The following is a 6,000-nucleotide window of genomic DNA, read 5'->3' as shown; positions in this document are numbered from 1 at the left end:
AGTGAACAAAGAAAGGCTAGAGAGACTTTGGATTCTGTTGCTGTGACGATTGCGGCGGCCATCTTGTGCTTGTAGAAAGCGCAACTTTCGAATGGAAAGGAAAGGAAAGGAAAGAAGGCATAATACAATTCAGAATCAGAATCAGAATTAGAATCAGAATCAGAATAGGGGTTTATTGCAATTTGTCAATAAACAAAACGTATAAACATAGGAACTTGTCCTGGTGAACAAAAAACAAAACATTGAATAATGAAAACCAAACGGCATGATATGTACATTATAAAGTATAAAGTTATGTAGTAGTACAATAGGAAGTGGTGATGTGTACCTAATAAAATCTAAAGTTAAGTAGTGCAATAGGAAGTGACAGTGCAGTGAGTGCAAGGTGCTTAGGCAGTGTTCATGAGTTCAATGGCAGAGGGAAAGAAACTGTTCTTGTGGCAGCAGGTTCTGGTCCAGATGGACCGTAGCCTCCTGCCTGAGGGGAGTGGCTCAAATAGTCCGTGTGCAGGGTGAGAAGGGTCAGCTGTGATCCGACCTGCACAATTCGACGATTAAAGGGTTTAATTGATATATAGATCATATAAAAGTTTGTAAACAACTAGAATGAGACAAAAGTTAGGTGGAACATGATGCAATTTCATTACAGAAATGGGAATTAACTTCAGAATATCACAATACATAAGAAATGTAGATAATTAAAACCATCCAGATTTATGAGAGGTTCATTATATCAGAGCCTGGTTCAGATACAGTATATTATTTTACGTTATTTGTTTGTTTGATGGGAGACACGTAGCATTTTTTTATAAATGCAAATGTTGTAAGTTATATATATATATATATATAACTGACATATATATTTACACATTAGCTGCTCATGTCCGACTCCAATCTCCAACCGGGGAAGTTACACAACACAAAGTTACACAACTCTTTGCACATGGGACTGGATCATGGATCTATTATATTAACTGGATGTCGGTTACTAGGTTACCATGGCGTAACTCCTCTAGCTATATTTTACATCACCGCTACTCCCTCAGAAAGCACGCAAACCATCAGCCACAAACCCGCCTTCCTTGAGCCCTGTTCGCTCTCGTGTTGTTGCCAGCTTTCTACAGGAAGTTATCAAAGAGACTGTGATTAGGAGCGTGTTTCGGGCCTCAAGACAATTCCATGCAAGTGTCTGTCAAAAGGTGTTCTCTGAGTGGCTGTCGCCTCGGCGATATCGCTCTAAACTAGCATAAAGTTTTCTTCAGTTCAACAGTGCTGCGCTCCGGTCGCATGGATGTTAGGTCGACACTATCATACACGGCTAACTCACGGAAGTCAGAATTCGGAAGTTACAGAATCCAATATGGCGGCCCTCTTTTCGGCCCAAATCCATGGTCTTAGCCCAAATCACATGCGCGATTAAAAGCGGTTAAAAACACGGCGTGGGGTGCTCGAGATACTGTGTATAATATACTTGTATTGTATGTTTAAGTTTAGCCGAGCCAGATACGACGCGAGAGTGTCTTCAGACTTGTTTATTGAACATGTGCGGGAACTTCGGAAGTACCGGTACGGATTGCAATAGGGACATAATACGCGGTTGCGCAATACATTACATCCCCCTTTCTCAGAATAAAATAAACAGTTAAAAGAACAGTCATCCGTGTAACATTTTACATAGGACATTGAAATAAACTTTTCTTTCAATATATATATATATATATATATATATATATATATATATATATATATATATATATATATATATATATATATCCATTAATTGTACACATATATATCAAATTGTTCTTTTTTTCAATATGCACATATATTAACAGCAAAACATGGCATTTTACAAATTTGCTTTTTTTTTTTTTTTTTTAAACATCAATAATAACAATAATACAAACTAACTAGGAAGGAGAGGTTGCCAGCACATCACTTCCGCTTTGGCGTTTGTGTACGCCCTGACTATAAGTTCAGTTTATCCGGCGGTTTCACCACTCTGCCCCGTCTGGTTCGATATTGTTCACCTGTTTCAGTTTGTGAGCGCTGGGGGCTACACACAGAGGGTGTAGACGGTAGTTCTGGAAGCGAAGCACACTGCTGCTCCTTCGCTGCTGGTGTTCTCTCCGGTGGTTCACACCAGGGCTCTTCATCAGGTGTGATGTGACGTGACCGGTTGGCAGTTGCGGTGCTGGTACGGAGATGTTGGCTCGTACGACGAAACAACTTGCCTCCACGGTCTACGATGTAGGAGCGTGGAGCACTGTGTGGCTGAACGACGACTGCCGGGGACAATTTCTGGCTGCCAGGATGTGGAGCCATCCTGACCTCATCTCCAGGTTGTAGATCTGGACGGGGACGTGCTGCTCTCCTGTCGTGGTAGAGTTTCTGGGTGCACTTTGTCTTGTCCAGTTGATGTTTTGTTTTGCAGGAATCATAGTTCATGGCTTTGAGTAGTGCACGCATGGTTGGTAATTTGTTGCAAGGTCTCCTGCCCATGAGCAGCTGAACAGGTGACAGTCCAACTGATTCGAGAGGAGTTGTTCTGTAGTCTAACAGAGCAAGATGTTTATCTGGCGCTTTGCTCCACAGCCTCTTTACTGTTTGAACTGCTCGCTCTGCCTCACCATTGGAGTGGTGTGTATGGTGAAGATGTCTTGTGCTGAATACCATAACTTTCACAGAACTCCTTGAACTCCTCTGATGCGTACTGTGGGCCATTGTCCGTTCTCAAAATGGTAGGAATGCCATGCCTGCTGAACTGAGCTTTCAGCGCTTCGATGGTAGTGCGGCTGCGCTGATCTTTCAGCTGGTCAGCTTCAATATATTTTGAATAATAGTCCACTAGTACCACGTACTGCTTTTCCTCAAACTCAAACAAATCCGAAGCTACAACTTCAAATGGTAACTCGGGCGTTTCAGTTGGCATTAGCGGTTGCTTTGGGAGTTTGTTTTTAACTTCAGCACATTTGGAGCAGTTTCTGATCATGCTCTCAATCTCTGCACTCATTCCTGGCCAATATAACACTTCACGTGCGCGCTGTTTGCATTTCACCATCCCTAAATGGGACTGTTGTATCAGGCCTAACATGTGTTTCTGCATGGTGGGGGCGACAACAATACGCATACCTTTGTACACGATGCTATCTGTAACAGCCAGTTGACTTCTTGAGTCCCAGTAGGGCTGCACAGGGATGGGCACATCTCTTCTGTTGTCCGGCCAGCCTTGTTGAATGATCTGTTGGAGAAGACTCAATTCATTTTTAGTAAGTGTTTGCAGCTCAGCATATTTCTCGTTGCTCACAGACAGAAAGCTGATCATGGAGACACACTCTAAGGGAGCCTGCCTCTGGTGTTTTGTCGGACAGTTGTGCTCGTGACAGCGTGTCTGGTAGCTCTCCTGTATTTGCCTCTCCTGTATTTAACTGTGATGTCATACCACTGGAGCCGCAATCTTATTCTTTGTAGACGCATTGGGGTCGACAGCAGCGTTTTTTTATAAATGTCCTCAAGTGGTCGTTGAATACTGTGACATGTTTCCCAAAGATGTAGTGGTGGAACTTAGTGCAGGCATGAAAGATGGAGAGCATTTCCTTCTTAATCTGCGCGTAGAGCGTCTCTGCATCAGTCATTGATCTTGAAGAGAAGGCCACCGGCTGGTCGTCCTGAACCAGCACAGCTCCCAGTCCAGTGCGGCTTGCGTCACAGTAAATCTCCACCGGTTTTGACACATCATAGAACTTAAGTACAGGGTGATGTGTACAAACATCCTTGAGCTTATCAAACGCTTGCTGTTGCGCTGGCTGCCATGCAAACTCGACATCACTCTTCGTGAGTTGCCTCAGTGGCGCGTTGATTTCGCTGAGGTTTGGAATAAACTTTGACAGATATGTCACAAATCCCAGGAAACGTCGGACACCTTCCTTGTCTGTAGGTGGCGGCATGCACCTAACAGCCTTAGTTTTAGCTGGGTCAGGTTTCAGTCCATCAGCTGTTATCAAATGTCCCACATAAGGCACAGCTGACTTTCGAATGTGGCACTTATTAAAGTTCAGTCTCAAATTGTAGCTTGTGGCTCTCTCCACAACCTTCTTCAGTATACAGTCATGTTCTTTCAGTGTTGATGCTGCGACAAGGATATCATCCATTATGCCAGTATCTCCATCAATTCCCTCCCGCATCTGGTCCATGGTGCGTTGGAATATCTCGGGCGCACATTTGATGCCAAACGGGAGCCTCAGCCATCTGTATCTTCCTATTGGAGTGTTGAACGTTGTCAGGAACGATGACGCCTCGTCCAACTCAATCTGCACGAAGCCTAACTTTGCATCGAGAACAGAAAACACTTTTGCATTGGGCATTGTGGACACAACTTCTTCAATTGTGCGCATTGGGTAGTGCTCTCGTTTCATTGCTTTATTCAAGTCATTAGGATCTATACAGATTCTGAGTTTGTCTTTGTAACTACAACCATGGAACTAACCCATTCTGTTGGTTGGTCAACTTTTGCGATGTGGCCGTCTTGCACCATCTCATTTAGTTTTTCGACTATTTTTGGTTTGAGTGCTACTGGTTGTCTACGCACAGGATGTACAACAGGTTTTGCATCTGGGTCAATTTTGATTTTGTATTTACCTGGAAGTGTTCCTGTAGTGCGCGTCAGCTCTGGAAAGTTCTCAAGACCAGCAGGTGTGCTTGAAGTTGAGACAGTGTTATTAACTGAGTCCACTTTGTTCACCACACTACTGTCTTGTAGAGAGCCAATTCTCAAAATAATGTCTAGGGCCTCAGCTGTTGTGCCACTTAACACATTCTCTTGTGCAATGTCCACTATTTCAAACTCTGCTTTTGTCTTGCGGTCTTTGTATTTTAATGGGAGGTCCACTGCTGCAACAGGCTTTATTTTGTGGTTTGAGTATGTTCTGAGCACTCTTTTGGAAGGTTTCAGCTCACCTTTGTGCTCCAGGAATTGGTAACAGTTCAGAGTCAGTGTGTTACATTTTGCACCTGTGTCTATTCAAACTGTACATCCTGAGCCAAAATGTCAATGTACACCAACCACTTGTCATTTGCCAATGTTGCTACTGGAACTAAATCTGTTGTCAAGTTAATGTCCAGTATTTCTTCTTCATACATGTCATTTGTTGACTCAACATTTACTGCAATCACTGAGCGACTGCGACAGACTGATGCCCATTGGTTTAGTTTGTGACAGCATGAGCAAGTGGAGCCTTTTGCTGGGCGTTTCCCTTGGTTCCATTTGTGTGTAGGGTCTTTTCCACATTTCGGACAATTCTTTGTTTTGCTTTGCACATTTTGTCTTGGTTGCGTGTGTTTTTTCTGAACGTGACTATATGCTTTTCTGTTCTGTGCATTAAACTTTGGTTTGCTTGACACTGCAGAGACGTGTGTATCCTCCTCTCTCACAATTCTCATTTCCGTTTGTGACATTTTGAACTGTTGGGGGATTTCTATGGCTTTAGCAAGTGTCAGCTCCTCACCTTTGTCAAGCAGCCTCTCTTGGACACGTTTTTCTTTCACGCCAGCGATAATAGCGTCAATTAACATGCCGTCTGAGTCAGCATATTCACAGTCCAATAATAACAGTCTTAAATCCTTCACAAAATGGTCAAATGTTTCAGTTGCACCATGTTTCCTCTGTTTGAAACGATGCCTGGCGATCCGCTTGTTTTTACGAGGTCTGATATATCCGGAAAACTTGTCGAGGACTTTGACGGGGTCATCTTTTTCGCCGTCAGCCCACTCAAGCGTTTTGTAGACTTCTCTCCCTTGTTCGCCAATCCACGTACCGATCCAGCCTGCCTTCTGTTTGGCTTCCAGCGCAGACAGAGGACCGTTGAACACTAAGCTAACGTGGCTCTGAAACCTCTGGAACTCTTGATATAAATCCGCTGCGTCCCAGTCAATTTTCGGATGGTCAAACTGCATCATCATGGCTACGCAGGTACTTTCTGTACTTGACAGTTTTCTGACACC

The sequence above is a fragment of the Eucyclogobius newberryi genome, unplaced genomic scaffold (assembly GCF_026437365.1).
Source record: "Eucyclogobius newberryi isolate DKJ021-1_F unplaced genomic scaffold, fEucNew1.0.hap1 SCAF_11, whole genome shotgun sequence".
NCBI classification, from domain to species: domain Eukaryota; kingdom Metazoa; phylum Chordata; class Actinopteri; order Gobiiformes; family Gobiidae; genus Eucyclogobius; species Eucyclogobius newberryi.
The sequence above is the reverse complement of the archived record's forward strand: the minus strand, read 5'-3'. Positions refer to the sequence as shown.